This window comes from Lutzomyia longipalpis, chromosome 1, assembly GCF_024334085.1.
Source record: "Lutzomyia longipalpis isolate SR_M1_2022 chromosome 1, ASM2433408v1".
NCBI classification, from domain to species: Eukaryota; Metazoa; Arthropoda; class Insecta; order Diptera; family Psychodidae; genus Lutzomyia; species Lutzomyia longipalpis.
Window position 1 is genome coordinate 28,633,766 of NC_074707.1, and position 17,987 is coordinate 28,651,752.

Here is a 17,987-nt window from a genome sequence, read left to right on the forward strand (position 1 = left end):
GCATAAAATATTCTTTTCCTAAGAAGACAAATATTATTGCGCTTTACCGCCCACACAAGGAAATTTTTCTCATAATTCAGAGAATTTTTTTTAAAAATCCAAAACGTGCCACAAGGAGTTGAATAGAGGATTTTCATTTGAGGACTTTTCTCTCTATTTCAACAATAGCCCTATACATATCCTTTTCAATTGTATTTGAAGCACTCAAACTATATATGTACGTTCCACGCGAAGAGTATTTGAAAAATGTATGGCTGAAGCTGTATTTGAAAATTGCCTGCATAGTGCAAGAAACCATTGATATGAATAGCGGAGAGAGAAAAAAATCATACAATCAAAGAATAGAAAACTTTTTTTTAGAACTTTTACGTGGGCTTTTGCTTTCCACATTGGCAGAAATGAAGCTTTGAAATTTGAACGAGCTTTCGTCCTTCACATCTAGATATTTTTTTTAATCAATTTTTAATATAAAAGGTGTTTATCTAAATGAAAATATTTAAATTTTCCTCTATTGAGAAAAAACCTCGAATATGCAGTTACTCTTTGTAGTTTGATTTTATTCTTATATTCAGATCCTATTAGAGAGTTACAATAAGAACTTAAAATTATATTTTTTCCATAAAAAAATCTTTAGAAAATGAAAGAAAGATATAAAAAAGAACTTCCATTTGAAAATTATTTATAAAATAAACTTCAAAATCCCTAAAAGTTCAGCTTTTTATTTCCCGCAGTAATGTATAAAATGTAAAATACAATAGTACCTATATATTTTTCCACATCGCTGTTTTCTATAGTTCTTTTGCTTGAGTTGCCGCACCTCAAATTAACCATAAACTTTTCTTCATATTGCAAAGCCCCTGTGTGTTTTGATAGAACTATTTGTATTGTTGAAGTAAAATGCAGAAAAAACACTTTTTTGCGGTTTCAAACATCGCTGTTTGAGTATAAACATTGTGGGAAAATTGTGAATTAAATTTAACCACACACGGCATGTGGTACCAGAAATAGAGGAGGCAAAAGAGAAGAAATTTTCATAGTTATGAGCTATTATCGCAACATGTACGTAAAATTACTCAAAAAGCCCCCGTTTATTTTGAGTGGGTGTTGATTGAGCGGGAATCACAGTGTTTGTTCAGAAACACTCCTAATTCTAATACAACAAAACACCGATAAATCTCTCCTTCCAATCAGAGGGAAAATTTGTAAATTAATCTGTCAATAATATGGAGGGTGAAAACGATTGATTTATTAATTGGTTAGAAATGGCGAAGGACAAGGAAGATTAATTTCTTTGAAAGTGCCCATTGTTCTTTCAGTTCAATCTATATCCCAATGAAATTTTATGCTCAAACAGGAGGTGGAGAAGTTGGTTAAGAAAGGATTTGTTCAAAAAGTTTTTAGCTATAGGGTAGGTGAAAGTAAAGCTCATAATTTTTTGTTGTATAGAAAGATTTTCTCCGGCCTTTCATTGAAGCAAATTGAGGTATTTATTGGAAATGAAATAATTTAAAATTAATGCTTTAACATCTCTTGATCAGTTTCGCTCAACAGTTCATTGAGGAATACCAATCAAAACACATTTAGATCCTTAATTACTCAACGAACAAAATTTGTGAAAATTTATGAACACTCTATGGGATAGTAAATGCCAAGTGGACCGTTAAACACTTCATGGGGTGTGGAGAGTATTCAAAATACCATAAAAACATAAAATAATAATGCATTTTACAAGGATATAAAGAATATATATTCCAACACACCGCACAGTGGCATCAACATTTTGGCGTCAAAGAAAATATACAGAATGTTTAGAATTTGAAGGATTATTTTGTACAGATATTTTTCACCCTTCTTGGCAGGAAAAGCATTTCTGACGCGCGTACAAAAGTCAATGGTGCGAAAATACATATCAAAGCAATTTGAGTGATTTCAAGCTGCAATGGAATTTTCTATTTTTCTCCTCTTTAACATTTTCAAAACACTCTTGTATGTTTATGATTCCGCCACGTTTAATTTGTGTGTTATCGAAATGTTGGGACGGTGCAAAAAAACACGCAGGAAGCATGCGCAAGTGCCTAATACGAAAGCACATTAACTAACCTTCGTTTTTCGCAAGTACGTTTAGGCTGCGAAGAGGTTTCACAATTAAGTTGAATGTGGCGAAAATATCTTCTATAAATATTGCAGTCTCAATGTAAATTGATTTTTTCTCAGCTTTCTAAAACCCATATTACTCCGAATTTATTTCTTTTTTCGTGACCTCAACGGCTGAGAAGAAAAATGAAGAGGTGAAAGCACGCGGTAAGTCTGATGTTGCCTTTTGAGAATTTTTTTCTTCCCGACAAAATGTTTCATCTTTCCCTCTAAATAGATTCTTATACATAAATTCGCTCTCTTCGCGCTTTTTCCTCTTCACCTATACCGGCAGTTCCTCAAAAGCACCTTCACCACCACCGACCATCAGCAACATCCGCGTTTTTTTTCGCACACCGTACAAAGTGGGAAAATATCTCTTGAAATTTATTGTAAAAGGCACACCATGTGTAAGAAATTCGATAGAGAGAAGGAGTTATCTCCACTAGGCAGCTGCAAGCACCGAATGAAGATGATCCCAAAGTGTTTGTAAGAATTTCCGTGAGAAGTTGCCAAAAGTTTTGGAAGGAAATTTGTAAAGTGAATATCATTGGCACTTGTATGAAATTTATTGCATACATAATTTATTGTGGTTTTTGGTGAAAGAACATAATAAAGAATCACCAGGAAAAAAAATGAGAAAATAAAACTCCTGCAAAATTTTTCATAGAAATGAGATAACTTTTTGTATTATTTTCTTTAGGTAAGAATAGGATAAATATTTAAATAGGAGAGTCTGGGGCCAACTTAGGTCGATTTTGTTAGGGACCAGAAAATCAAGCTAAAAAAAATAATATCAAACTTTAAAAATTTGATGAAACCATTAAAGGATTATGGACTAATGAAGTTGGCAAGATCGCATTTTAGAGTATTTTTTCGATGATGTAACAAGTAGCCCCACTCTCCCCTATAGCTATTCTAGCGGAATAAACCATAAGGCTCAAAATCGCTTAAAAAAGAATCGCGAATCCTTGCAATTCCATTCGAAGAAAATAACAGCCAATAATCCTTATAAAAATAGCAATTGGAAAGAGATAAGGACGAATTGAAAATCAAATGTAATGTTGTGCATGTTAAGAGCTCTTTTATGATTCCCAATCGAATAATGGAGTAAATGTGTGGAAATTCGGAAGATTTCCCGAGGGTGCTTTGTATATAAAATAAGACCATTCCCAACTACCATTGTCATGCGTAAAGTGTCCCAATGAGTACAACGTATATCGCCAATTGATTTCTCATTAAGGGCACATGCCAATGGAATAAATACGTGTTTGAGATGAAAATAAGATTATCATGAAATTATACATGAGATTATTGAATCAATCGACCGAGAAGAAGGCACCGCAGTATAAAGATTTTATAGCTGAAAGATGCTGTGAGTCTTTTGACCCAAATCCCTTGTTGTTCATCTACAATTCCCTTGGCGTGAGTTGATAAATTGAAGAATAAATAAATCGAGAGCCAAAATAGATCAGAAATTCAAGCCACATTTCTTTTGAGAACTCCAAAAGAATGGTCCTTGTTTTCAAACGCCATGTTTATTTTTCTATTTTCCCCCGGCTCTTTCACCATTCTCCTCCCCCACTTCATTGCTCTTCTCATTACACGCAAACTTAAATGTCTCTGGGGACGAAAAAATATTGTATATCTCAGCATAAATCGTGGTTTCGTCTAGCCCGGAGGATTGTGGAAAAAACAGCAGAACAACGGACCACAAATCGAAGACAATGTGTACCACACATTTCATTTTACATCCTTTTTACAAGAAAAAAAATATATTTTGCCCTTCATAGAACGGCTCATTGTGCATTCATTTCACGCACAAATCAGAAAATCAAGTGTGCAGAATCCACCGCACAAGAGCGGATGTCGAAGGGGAAGTGAACATCGCTGTGTAATCATGAATATTTTATTCAAAAACAAAAGATTTAATCCACGGATGGATTCCACACGCCACAGGATTTTTGGGGGTGAAAACATTCCCACTCACGCTAAACAATTGAGCAATCATGGGGTTTTTTTTACCAGAGACCAGAGGGATTATTCGTCAATGATAAAAGATTTAGAGGGGATAATACTAAAATCCCTAACGATATTTTTGGGTATTTTTTTTGAATACTTTGAATACTCTAAATTACAATTTCGAGAGATTTTGGCGATCAGCGTGAGAATAAATTCCATAGAATGTTGAATAAAACCAATAAATTAATTCAGTCTGATTTACTTTCATCATAAAATTTCTTTTGAACTTGACACTGAAAGTTAAACAACAAATAAAATAAATTGTAGGAGATGTTGCAAGTTGTCTTCTAACTCTATTAACAATAACATAACCCCAGAGACGAATTTATGTCTTTTCTTTTACATAAAATGTAGTTTCTGTAGTTTCAGATCGCGACTTTTATATAAATCCAAATTTCTTGAATTACCCCATTGCTTTTCATGTTTTTTCTTTCATAGAAAAAAAATCTGCAGAGTTCAGCAATAAAAGTCTCACAGAGATATGCCATAAATTCTCCCAATCTCCTATTCTTAGTGAAATTTATCTTGTGACGAGTTAATGGGTTGCGAAAATAGATTTTTTCCAACTATTCTCAGACGTGGTGCTGGTGTAGTTCACCTCACTCAACCCCTCTTGTACCTGGAACCTTAACCTCTGATTCACTTCTCGTCTAATTTTAGAAACTGTCGTCGCAGAAAAAATTGAGCTGTATAAGAAAAAAATCAACTTCATAAATCAAAAATGCTAAGATCGAAATTTTTCAGCACATTAATTAAATCTCATGAGAATAATTTATCATAAACGTCTTCATATTGACGTTGAAATCTTCCAATTTCATCACACTCTGATTTTCTTCCATTTCCCCATGAATTCTTTTCGCGCTTTTTTCTCATCCAACCAAGTTTTTCATTTCGCGTAAAATTCCGCATGACAGTTTTAGGTCAGAGTTTCATTGACATTTTTCCACGCTCTATATGAAGCATCTGGAGAGAATTCTTTCAAATTCTTAGATATTTTTGGTGAAACATTATCCGTGTATTGAGCTTTTATTTTCTGCACATTCACAAGAAACTCAAGATGCATTTTTCATTCAGCAAACTATCAATTTTCCCTTCGACACATCACCATAAGGGGGTAAAGTCTTCGTATTTGTGGTGAACCGCACTATATCAGGTTGTTTTTGGTTCAAATTCATCACCGGATATACTCTCAGTTTGCGATGTAGCCGGAGATTGATGCGATAAATTCGGACAAGAGATTCTTGACGAAAAGCTCTCAAAAGAACAATCTACTCTCTTATCCATATAAATGCCCTCGAATTAACCCCAATGCCACTTTATGTACTACATACCATCGACCCTAAATCAATGTTTGCACAGCCAGAAAGTACAAGACAAAGAAATTCGTACAATGAAATATCAAAAGGATTCCAAGAAGAATCAACGTATTCTTTCAATAGCCTTTATAACTTCAAGAATATTCTCGTGCATGACTTCATTAAAATATCCTGTGAAACAGGCATGAAAATACCGTAGAAAATTGTAATGAAAATTTTCAGGTGTTTTGTCACGTTAATCAATCTCTGTCTTTATTCCATCATGTTATTGTTTAAAGACAGGTATATACATATGTTATGGCATAAGTACATAAGAGGAACTTTTGTTGGGGTGAGGAAGAGGAGCATATTTTTATATGAAAAAATCAGTTCATAACCAGAAGAATAATGGAAAAACTTTTGTAAAATATAATCTGGAATTTTCTTCTTATTCTGGTCAAATTTAAATTCAAGATGGGTTGTTGAACTTTTAAAAATGAAATCTATTAAAAAAGTAAATTTTAATAATATCAGTTTGAGAAAAAAAACTTACTTGAGCAATTCCAGAAATTTCTTTTGATTTTTTTAGGTCCCTTTCTATTTCTACCTGATACCTCCTTAGCATTTGAAATAAAAATAACGTTAAGAAATAGTCATTAATTATAACAAAGGTTACCCACCACCACTTCCCCCCCCCTTCCTCTTTTCACAATTTTAACATTCAACTTTATACGCTCATAAGACTTATAAGCATTGCTAATGTTTCTTTGTGATGATTGTAGATGGTCGCATTCGATAAGGTCACCCCATTTAATGCTTGTGCGTACAAATCAAATTAAAGTCCTTCCTTCCAGTTTGACCGAACTCAAAACTAAATCACAACTAAAGGGATAATCTTTCTGAGTGAAACAATACACAAAACTACTTCATCTCAATAGACATTGCAAAATGTGAGACATATCCTTCTGCAGAAGTGCTTCTCAATTGCAACTCTTCACCCAACTGCAGGACATCCCATTTAGGGTTACAATATACGACTGCGAGTGAAAGCATTCCCATTGTCACAGCATATATAGGGGAGTAATAGACAATCCTTGGGGGCAAATCTCATCTATAAGAGTCAATGGGAAAATAAATCCGGACATTGTCCAACATACTCTTTGACAACTTCAATTAAGGACTTTTTTTTGTTGTGCAAAAATTCCTGGAACTGAATGTACAATCACGTTGATTGTATATTGTATAAGGGGAGAGATATATTGGATGAAATTTCGAGTGATGATATATTGTAACATAATTCTTCGGACTGTGAGGGAAAGTTTCGAAAAATCCTTTTGTAGCCCAGCACTTCTAAAATGTTTCAGAGACTTTCGAGAATCTATTCCATACAATTTTAATTGAAAAAAAAATGAAACAAAACTATATGGTTTTGTTTATACATATTTCCTGTGCAAAGTTTTTTTTATAAACCGAAAGTTCTCAGGTTTTTGCAAATAGAAGAATTTGTAAAAAAAAATGTAATGAGTATTAGGTATGAAAAACCTCGCATATTCAGAATTAAAATGAAAGAGACTAATGATTTTATTCCTTTGGGGAAGTTTCCTGTCTACCTTGGGGGTAATTTAGGTCTCTCAATTTTGTCATATCGGTGGTCAAGGCAAAAGGGATAAACTCTCCCCTTGGGGAAAGCACTTATATGGCTAAAACCACGTGATAATTCCCCATTTGAGGAGATGACTAAAATGGAGACAAAATTCCAGTTGATGGAAGTTGGGTCCGGAGTGAGGGGGTGGACTGGGAAAGTGGATTAATTCAGTGAAGTATGAAAAGCAATTTATTCGGTGCTCCTCTCCGACATTCGCGAGAGGGAATATCTCGAGTGCGTCATGACGTTTCGGAGTACTTTCCCCCAAAAGATCCGAGACAGGGGAGCTTTTCCCCATACCGAAACTTGACTATCGAGAGATGGAATACATTACTGCGATGCCTTCAATGACTTTCAACCCACATATGACGCCGAATACGACAAGCTAAGTCCCCAGTGCAATTGAATTTGGCTTTGGTATGAAACGGTTTCATAGTTTGGGAGATGAAGCAACAATATGCTCTAAATTGAGTACATACTCAACTTTTCACCTGGTAAGCACACCCGATAATAAGGAGAGCTTTTCAAGTATTTAGCATGAAGTGTTGAGTCATTGGAAATCAATTAGGATAGATTGGCGCACCTCCCCCAAACAGGGGGAAGCGAGGGTGGCATGGGGATGGCAAATGTCACAAAATGGAGAGGTTTCATCTGGAAGACCCTTGACACAGTCGTCTCCGCAGAGAGTATGCAAAACTTTCCGAGAGAATGGGAAAAGCTCATGATCATACTAATTGAGGATAATGAGGGATATATTTCGAGGGTTCACTCATTTCACCCATCCTCTCAACAAAAGGACCTCCCCCCCCCCTCCCTTCGGACATATAAACCCAAAGTCCAGAAGTCGATGGCCTAAAGGGTATCTAATTAAAAGTAAATTATGCACGCCTCGCTTACAATGCTTTAGTTTCAAAGCTCACATCCCTTCTTCAACGAATGACGCACACCCCTGATGAAAAGTATAAATTTAATTTATATACAACTCTATAATTTTCATTACAATTTACTTCGTGAACAAAAAAAAATGTACAATGTTATTAATGAGAACTCTTTTGTGCTTTTGTGAAAAAGAAACCACGTTAATTTGCACTAATTAAACTATGAAAAGCTTTATTCGCAAATTGTAGCGTTTTTCTGAGAAAAAAATATATAGTGGGTGATATCTGGTTTTATTAAATTAAATTTTTAATTTTTATGTATAGATGAATATCAGAAAATTGATGACGACCATTGGAAACTGTTTGAAATTAATAACATATGGTGGTGATATATATAATATTTATGTACAATGTACATTTATTTTTGTGTTTTTTTTTTAATACTGAACTGTTGGAAAGGAGTCACTGATTATAGAAAAAAAAATCTTTATTCAAGGCAGATTCAAAGAGCAAGGACACGGTTATACTTTTTAGATGGTGAAAGAAAATTCTTTGAAGAAAGAATCACAGCTAAAAAAAGAGAAATCACAATCTTTTCTCACATTTTGGAAGATTTAAATAGTCAAAAAGTACCTACAATACTGGCATTAAAATTGCATTTTTCGGGTAAATTTTCGCTGGCTTTTCCCATCTAATTCTAGTGATAAATTGGAAGTTTCTTTGCTGATTTCTTATACAGTATTAACCGTGTTCCACGAATAAGTATAATTTTTTGACATGTCAGTGACTAAACTACTTTGGGGCATTTTACTCATTTACCTTGCACTAACAACTTCATCTCCAATTCACTCTTTCACAAAAGCTTTTTTTTTTTTTTACAAAATCCAAGAATTGTTATTTGGTTAACACATATTCAGAAATTTTTAGAAATTTCTCCGAAGTTTACCTTCAAAATTTTCCAGAAAAATCAATTCTCAATCAAAATTATTGAAATTTTGTGTAAGAAATTCTTAGTCTTTCTATAACCGTATCTATTCGATTTATGCCATTTATTCTCTCACAGTTAACATGCCGAGTGTACTAAATATGTATATTTTTTTAGTTTTCAAGGTTAAATTTTTATTTTGCGTATGCTTATCTAAAATTTTCCACGATCAAGGAATATTAATAATTTGTGAAAGATAAAACAAACATAATTAACATTTATTAGGTACTGCGATGAATAATTCTTATGCTGTCTTTCAAAGATTTCTGTTATTAATTAACCAGATATTTAAATAAGCATTCAATTCATTAAAAATTAATCGCAGAGTACACTTTAATGTCACTTAGCACTTCACAGCAAATCTCCTCATCGAATTCGATTTGTCTTTTAGCTCTGTGAGAGTACTTTGGGCACTTTTGAGTTACTTTGCACGACAGTCTTTAAGAACTTTTCGTGTATTGCACTCAGAGTGTACATAAAGTTCGTAAATTGTTTCACAAGTTTTGTCCTCCTTCTCCACTATTCCTTACTTAAGAACTTTGGTTTTGTTAAAGCTATCTGCTAAGATTCTCATTGCGAACTTCATGTTGATTTCACTGTTTGCATTTCATTTAACTATACATAGTTAATTTTCCACATAAGCGGTAAATTCGTAGAATTTAATTTTCAATTAAATGAACCCACGCATTCATGGAATCCCTCGGACATTTACTTTCATTTTCATACCAAAAATGAGTGGAATGTTTAAGGAAAAACCACAGGAATTGCAAAATAACCTCTAAGAGTGCTTGAAATTCTTCAATGAGAATGAAGGGAGAAGAAAATGCCCAAAAAAAGCCCTTTGTGGTAAGGAAAAAAATGTTTGAGTTTTTCTTCATAAAAACGCAATTTGTGCCACTTTGTGTCTCTCATACAGTGTGTGAAAAGCCCTAAATGCGATTACAATGAAGAAGTTAAAAGCCTCTTGTGAAAATTCCTCTGTAATCCCCTCTTTTGCTGAATTTTCATGCGAAGGAAATGTTTAATACATATATGAATAAGCTTGTTAGATGGAAAATCCATCAGAGATTTTCGAAAATGTTTTAGTTATTAGTTAAAAGATTTGATCTCGAAGGAAAAATCAAGGTTCAATAAAATATTTAACAGAGAAAGATCAAAATTAATCAAAAGATTTTTTTGGCATTTTCCTGGAAAATTTTATGCATATCATTTTCACGTCAAACGGCTTCAATTTTCACATTCCATCCGAAAAATTTATATTGTCTCGGGGAAATCAAGCATAAAAAATGTCCTTTACATCCCTTGTCAATCATCCCTAATTAGGGCTAAAGTTTTCGCCCGAGAGTACCGAATAACTTGGCGAGCTTTAATTAAAGATGGATCAAAGGTAAAAGTAATAAAAAAATTCACCTTATCGCTATAATCACACCTTCTCAATAAAGGAGAAAACTTTTCTCAAAACTTGTTGATTAAGGTGTCTAAAAGTTTGTAGAGTTTCATGGATTTTTTTAATCCACAAGTCAAACCAATAAAAAAAAACCACTCCACTGATAATCTCAAATATATAAATTCTCAAAATGTTAAATGTATTTCAAGTTCACTTTATTCAAAAGCCACAAAATGAAACATCACGACTTGGGGGAACATTTCGCACTATTAGGATTGTTACTCGAGCATATTGACGATCAATTTAATCTCTTAGGAACCCATTTTTCCACACTTGTGATGCCATCACCGTGAAATCGCGAATGAAACTGAGAGGAAAGCCACAAAAGTCGCCTTTTGCCTGGGTAAGCTAAACCACATGTGAGGGAAGTTGGAGCAAAACTGAGATGTTAATTTGAATTTTTGAATTTTCTTCTTCGCACCCACAAGCGCGGGAAATCCACAACGAAGAAGGGGACTTCCTGCATTCGCGCAAACTCACCACGTTTGCCAGCACTTGGGGAAAAATCACTCTCCAACGTGCTCTTCCGCCCCCTACCTAACATACATAACGTTCTGTTTTTTTGTGCACCACACTAAGGAGCAACTTGTTGCACGTCACAGTGATAGGAATTTCACATTTGTTAGTGGTGCTATGTGCTTTAGTAGGTGTTCTCCAACCAAATAACCGCAAAATCATTCCATTTCACGTGACTTTTTCTCACACATTCACACAAAATTTCCCACAGGAAAGTCTCCAGAATAAATTCTCAGCGAGTTCACGGTAATTCACACATCTTATTATGACATGCTCTCCAATTCACATGATTTATTTTAGTGTTGGCTCTTGTTTGTTTTATTTGGGAGCCATTAAAAAACTCCTACTGCTCGAAAATTCATTCAAGCTTTTGCGTTGAGACAAATTGCCGATTGAATTGGACAGATGATGCTATATGTATGCGGAAGAAAAATAAATAGTTTCAAATCGGATTAGAAATTAATGTTTTAAATAAATATTTTTATTATGTTGAATGAATTTTGTTACATACAATTTTTGAAAGCTTTTTTGAGCTTTTGTGTCGGGTACGTGAACTTCTGAATAATAGAAAATTTAATTTTTTGAATGAGTTTCTAAATTCATAAGTGGCCCCTGTTAGCTATTGCATGCAAACTGGTTATACTTCACCTCATTGTTCTTTATAGAACTAAAATAAATCATTACTAAAGCGTATACCTGAAAAACCAGAACATGTCAGTTATTCTTACATTATCGCAACATATAAAATATATTCTCCAATTTCCCTCACAGTCTATCCTTCGTCTAAAAAGTTGTGAAAGAAATGGGCTTTTAAAATTCTTTACAATAACTTTGTTGTGGAATTTTCATCTCTTTTGAATCACAAAAATACCCCAAAGCTGTGAAATCTGAGAATAAAGTTATTGTCTTCGTTTTTCTCTTCAATATATTGTACTCACAGAATATATTTTTTTCCACCCACATAGACGATGGTTTTCGGTTCTGCCCACAAAATGGATATCCTGACAAAGTTCCACCAGCTAATTAATTCAAAATTTGTCAGTCTTGTGGTCCACATTTTGCAGCATTAAAGATTTAGCGTCTAAAAGTTTAAAATGTAAATGGATACCTACTTCCTTAATGGAATGTTCAATACAAAATTAAAATATTGAGGACTCAAGATTATTTTTACATAATTTATGAACAACTCAGTCAAGATGTATACTTTGTGAATTGAAAACCACAAAAACTTTCAAAAACTTTGTTCTACAGATTATCCTGAAAATGTTTAATTATTAATAAAACTTTATGAAGGATAGGAAAATTCACCCTTAAGGTCCATTGGGTCATACGCTGAGCTAAAGGCTCAATTTTAAAAATTTTGTATGGTTATTTTGTGAATATTGTGTAAGAGGTACATGTACCTAACATACCTTACATACCACTTCACCCGAAAAAAAAATTAAAATTCTTCTCACTTTTTCCTATAATAAGCGCCATGTTTAAAGGCAGACGAAATCTTTAGAAAGAATTATGCAGATGTAAGAAATGAGAGAACTTTTTAATATTCAGCACATCCCATTTGAACCACATTCCCTACCCTGTATTTGTAAAGAATTATATCACAAGATTGTGGAGTATCTTTGGATTCTTTTACTCACCTCTCAAAGAAAATCGCATTTGGGATGGAAATTGTTTGCTTATGCCGCATTTATTTTAACAGCGAAATCAACAGTCTCGTTTTTTATCAACCTAAAAGCACGCACCAAGAAGGATGAATAAAAACATGCGCCATGTATTTCGACGGAAGAAAGCAATTGAGCGTTGAATTGCTTGAAATGATTTAAAGGAAATTTCCTTCAATTCTTAAATGTTGATGAAGAAACTTTCTGAAGTCATTTAAAGACAAACCGAGAGGTTTTTTTTTATTTAAGATTAAATTAAAGTCTAAATAATCACGTAAATGTTTGTCAATTACAATTTTTATTCAATTAAAGGAAAAGTTTTAGAACTTCGGGTGCAAAGTTTCAAAAATATTGATGAAGAAATAATTTATCTAGACAATTTCGAGATTAAAAATCACATAAATTTTGGAAAATTCTTTAGCAAATCTGGGTTAAAATAACAAATAACAATTTTATTTATTACAATGTTAAGAAGGATTTCATAAAAGATTCAACATCATTCAAATTGCATTGGACCCAAACACAATCCATTGGGAAATCAAAAATTGTTGACGAATGTTATGTATACATGATGTTATGTAAGTCACAGTATTATGTTACAAACACAAAAATGAATTCGTGAATTAAAAAAAAAGAAAGGAAAGTAAACTAAAATTTTTCAAATACTTTTCTGCTTTTTTGTAGTTTTTTGTATCAAAACTGAATGAATAAATTTTATTTGACCTTTATAGGCTATAGTAGGGAGAGGCAAATCGCCTTTCTAAATTTCAGGAAATCAAAACAAGCTCTCGTATCTGCTCTAAATTCCGTAAAAAATATTCCAAATGCAATCCTATATAACGAAAAAAAATGCCATGAATGGAATTTAAAATCCTGAATGCTTTTAACTCAACATTTTATGATACACGTATTATGTTACATTTCTCCGTATCCTTGTAATTTTTCCCATTTGTGAAAACACACACATCCGATATGAGGATGGTGCTGAATGCAAACCAAGTACTTACAAAGAAATTGGGTTCTTGTGCCCTTTTTCCTTTTTTGAATAAAATCCCCCGCATTTTCCCACAGATTCACATCACGATGGATTTTCTTCTTAGAAAGACTTTATTCCGTACACACAGCACGGGATTTCACAATCTCGCACTTCATCATTTAACTACCTGTTGTACTTCACCTACACACCGTGTTTTCGCTATACAAACCCTCGTCTTTTGGCACGGGGGGATAATTAGAAAATTGCCCGGTGAAATGCGAATTGGGATATAAATCATTAAAATGTTGTAGTGAATTTTGATGTGGCTCTTTTGAATTCCCATCATGTTTGTGTCCCTCTTTGGAAGATTTCCACGAAGTACTATTTCCCCGAAGTATTCCACTCACTTTTCCACCCACGAATTTGCGAAAAAAGGGAGCAACAAAAATAGATTTTCTTGAAGAAAAAAAAACCGCACATAAATCGTACACTCACCATTAACCCCACAAAGAAAACTTCCAACTTTGGTGGAACTTTCTTTGAAATTAGGGGAAATATTTAATTTATATGAGTTTAATTGTTTTGTTTGAATTATTATAGAGAAGTTATCGATGAAGAGAAGCCACAAAATGTGGGTGGAGATACTTTATTGGAATTAGAAGAACTCTTAAGAGAAATAAAGTGAAATATATAATTTTCCAAGGGGTGTTTATCTGGACAAAATTATTCGGATCTTCGGAAATATTCGGTTTATTCACTAATATTCGGATGATTCGCCAAGGAAATTCAAATATAGGTCTAAGCCTAAAAATGTTAAATTCAATCCTAAAAACGCTTAAATCAAACCGAAAAATAGTAAATGCCTGCCGAAAAGTTCTAAACTCAAGCTAAAAAAGTAGTAAATTCAACCCCAAAAAAGAATAAATTCAAACCAAATTGGTTTTCAGTCCCAAAACAGCTCTGATTGAGAAATAAAATTTATTTAAAAAAAAAATATATAAAAGCCTAAAAAAGGACTAGATTCAAACCGAAAAGTAGTAAATTAATGCTAAAAAGTAGTAAATTTAACCTAAAAAAATTAAATTCAAACAAAAAATTCCTAAATACGTTTTTGAATTTTTATCGGTTTTTAGTTTATCGATTTCAAACATTCAATATTATATTAAATGGAAATCAATTCTCATAAATCTGATACCTACCATTTTTAGGTCAATATTAGGCCCTTATTTTTCCATATTTTTCTACATTTAAAGTCTTAATAATTTTAATTAATAGTTAATTTAAAAAGATACTAGGAAGTCAAAATTGGGTCCCATTTCCCTAACAAGGAATGGTGAAATATTTTTTCAGATCTTCAGAAATATTCGGATGATTCGCTTAAAAAGCCAAAATATTCGCCAGATAAACACCCCTTGTAATTTTCCGCAGAGATCTAGCTCTGTGTAATCATACAGCATAGTCTCCACGTTCTAAAAATTTCTTCCTTCAATGAATTTTTCATTTTCGAAAAAAATCCAGGCCAAAATCGAAGTAGAAATCTCATTAAAAAAATTCAATTTTCAAACTCAATGCAATCAAAAATCAAATATAAGTCTCTGTGTTATCTTTCCAGACAGTTTAGTTGGTTTAATTTAAAAACTTTCTTGCGCGGAAGTACAATAAATTTTGAGGAACTCTCTCGTTCAATAAAACTAAAAGTTCCTCACCATTCAAAAGCAAAAGCGCGATAGAGGTGTCGGTCGATTTGTGCTAAACTGCGATTGCTAAAGTTCCTGATAAATTGCAATAAAATGTCTTTTGCAGGGTTTATTTACGTGAATTTTGCCCCACGCATGGAAGACTCTGCGGCGATGATTAAATTGAAGCTCACAGAGGACACAGAATCGTCACCTTTCTCTCATTAGATTCTCCACCCGCAGGGCGGAAATTAATGTTATACGAATTCCTTCCAGAGAAAAGGACTTACCTCGACTATAATCTGCCTAAATATTCCTTTGATGGATTTATTCACAACACGCATGGATTTTCGGCAAGTGCGCGAAAGATGTGGCGGTAGCTTTCATCTTATGGTAAAAGGGAAACTCCTCTTGATGCTAATGTGAACTTTAGCAAGTCAATGTCTGGAAAAGATAAATATCAAGTTGAAGGGAAGAACTTAATCACACTCACACATGACAACCCTCTTATTTAAGGGTAGAAAAGGACAATATGCACAATTAATAGAGAAAATTCCTTCGATAAAAACACTTCTCTTTAATTTTAAGTTTATTACAGGGCAAAGTTCTGAAATTGTTAAACTTTTTCCTAGAAAAAAAAAAAGCTTCTTCACAAAGCACAGGAAGATAAACTGTTATGAAAATGAAAAAATAAGGTACGAAAAACTCATTGTATAGAAAAATCCTAATTTTCTCAATATATATTTTTTTTTAATTATGACACAAATTACGAAAATAATCTCCAAAGAATTTGCTCCTTTGTACATAACGACCTTTTTCTTTGAGATTTCCAATTTTCCTATATTGGGATTACTAAAAGCCACACGAATCTGCTACTAAATTGAAATTTCATTTGCGCATCACTTTGCTATCAATGCCATTGTTGACGAAGTAACATCAATAGTATTATATGTACAAAGTATTTGTGATACCATAAATAGGCCAAGAAAATTAATATGTTTTCTAACCTCAACCTCAAAATAATTAATTGGATACATGTAGTCTCAATTTTTTCAGGAAAGCCCCAAAATTTGATTCTGATTGATTTCCCGTTGAAATTGGGGTCATACAGGTTGAGCTCTCTGAGATTTTCCCATTTTCATTTTCACCATAAAATTTTCCAAGAATTTGAATTTAGGTTGACAAATTTAATAAGGGGCCTTCAATGTAGGATTGTGCAATTATGCGGTTGTGCAAAAGTCCAAAAGGAATCTCAAATTCACGCGATAATAAATACGCGATTGAGCATATTTTATTTAAAAAGTAGTAGATTATATTTTTTATCAAAAACAAAAAAAAATCAAGTACGTAAATTATTTTTAAAAAAAATATTTTTTTTTTAATCACAAATAATTATCAGTTTTTTATAAATTTTTTAAAAAAATATTATTCTTTTTAATTAAAAATTTTAAAAAAAATGTAATTCTTTTTAAAGTTCTTTTCATTTTTTTTTATTTTATTTTTTTTTTATTTAAAAATTTTTTTTTTCTAATTCTTACAAAAAAATTATAAATTATTATTAAAAAAGTTTTTTATAGAAATTATTTTTCACAAATAATTCTTTTTTAAGTGCGTAGCGCCTTCGCAGAAAAAAAACATCACTTTTTAATAAATTTTTTATGAAAATAAATACGCGCTTGAGGTTACTTTTCACATTAAAAATCTTTGCTAAAGTATAGTTTTTATTATTTTTAATAAAAAAAAAATACATTTTCTAGTGCGTAGCTCCTTTACAAAAGGAAACTGAACTATTTTTTTTACAATATTTTTTTTAATGAATGTTTTCAAGCGTGTAGCGTCTTTGTTTAAAAGTTTAACTACTTTTTTTATTAGTATTTTTTTTTACAAAAATGGCAGCTTTTGTTTCATAAAAAAGTTCTTGGCATTTTATGTTCACAAGAAATGGTTTCAATTATTTTAAATATTGCAGGAAGTTGTAGAGTTTTGTAAAACCTACCAATTAAGACAAAATCGAACAAGCAGAATAGAAGATATGGCTCTTAGAACTTTTCAAATTCAAGAATTTTTCAAATGGTTATAAATGACTTGACTATGTATTGTCGATTTATGCCTTTTTGAAGTAATTTTTTGGTCTTAATTCGCACGGAACGCAAAAATTGTGCAAATAGAACAAAAGTTTTTTTTTGCGACTTTTAAGGCAAAAAATGTAAGATTTTGTTCTTACAAAAGATTTTTCAAGGCTAGGATATCATTCTCAACCAATCTGGACGCATAGACCCGCGAAAAGTGTTGGTTTCCTTTTGGACTTTTGCACAACCGCATAATTGCACAATCCTACATTGAAGGCCCCTTATATAAATTAGTCAACCTAAATTTATTTTTATGACCACCCGTGGCGCTACTTGTTCAATTTTATTCAAATTCTTGGAAAATTTTATGGCGAAAATGAAAATGGGAAAATCTCAGAGAGCTCAACCTGTATGACCCCAATTTCAACGGGAAATTGATCAGGATCAAATTCTGAGCCGATCCTGAAAAAAATTGGATCTACATATATCATAGTTTAATTATTTCGAGGTTAAAAGCCAAATCCGCCGCACTAAAAGGGGAATCATAAACTCATAAATCTCTCTGGAGCTTTACGTTTCAAGACTAAACTGGAAACAGAATATTCTATTTCTTGAAACCTTTCGGTATCGAATGAATTTTCAAGAATTTTGTCTTTAAAGAACTTTAAAGGATCTTGCAAC

The 17,987-nt window shown here is 32.7% G+C and overlaps 3 protein-coding genes across 6 annotated transcripts in view; all 3 read right to left on the reverse strand.

Moving 5' to 3' along the window:
- LOC129797548 (orexin/Hypocretin receptor type 1-like) overlaps positions 1–10,753 on the reverse strand; it is a 73,049-nt gene extending 62,296 nt beyond the window's left edge. Inside the window, exon 1 of one of the 2 annotated variants that reach the window (XM_055840257.1) lies at positions 10,388–10,753. The gene's annotated coding sequence lies outside the window, so the exon portion shown is untranslated. Of the gene's footprint in view, positions 1–10,368 lie in introns of both variants that reach the window. The other variant, XM_055840256.1, reaches the window with a different exon arrangement.
- The window catches only part of LOC129797635 (cytochrome P450 6A1-like), a 690,618-nt gene that overhangs the window by 102,833 nt on the left and 569,798 nt on the right, over positions 1–17,987 (reverse strand). The window lies entirely within an intron of this gene.
- LOC129797630 (cytochrome P450 6a9-like) overlaps positions 1–17,987 on the reverse strand; it is a 667,408-nt gene that overhangs the window by 102,833 nt on the left and 546,588 nt on the right. The window lies entirely within an intron of this gene.